The sequence below is a fragment of the Olea europaea genome, unplaced genomic scaffold (genome assembly GCF_002742605.1).
Source record: "Olea europaea var. sylvestris unplaced genomic scaffold, O_europaea_v1 scaffold956, whole genome shotgun sequence".
NCBI lineage: Eukaryota > Viridiplantae > Streptophyta > Magnoliopsida > Lamiales > Oleaceae > Olea > Olea europaea.
This window is the reverse complement of record NW_019268057.1, coordinates 232162-232803: the sequence shown is the minus strand read 5'-3', so window position 1 is coordinate 232803 and position 642 is coordinate 232162.

Sequence of the window (642 nt, the reverse complement as noted above, 5' to 3'; positions counted from 1 at the left end):
AAGATCCACTAGAGAGAGGAGAAGTGCGGTTTCGAATGATTATATCGTATTTCTTCAAGAACATAAAGTTGACATTGGAATGGTGGAAGATGATCCGATCAATTTTCGTCGAGCCATGGAAAGTTCTAACTCTCAAAAGTGGCTCGATGCTATGACTGAAGAGATAAAGTCCATGAAGGACAATGTCGTATGGGACCTCTTTCCATTTGCCTGAAGGTGTGAAATCCATTGGTTGCAAATGGATATTTAAGAGTAAAAGGGATTCGAAGGGTGACGTAGAGAGGTATAAGGCTTATCTTATCACAAAGGGCTTTACATAGAAAGAAGGCATTGATTATAAAGAGACTTTCGCTCCAGTTTCTTTGAAAGACTCTTTCAGAACTATAATGGCATTAGTAGCGCATTTCGATCTTGAGTTATATCAGATGGATGTTAAGATAGCGTTTCTCAATGGTGACATTGATGAAACAATTTATATGGTACAATCAGAAAACTTTATATCGGACGATGCAAAACAAATGGTTTGTAAATTAAAGAAATTCATCTATGGACTCAAACAGGCGTCTTGTCAATGGTATTACAAGTTTCATCAGGTGATCATCTCATTTGGTTTTGAGATGAATTTGGTTGATGATTGTATAA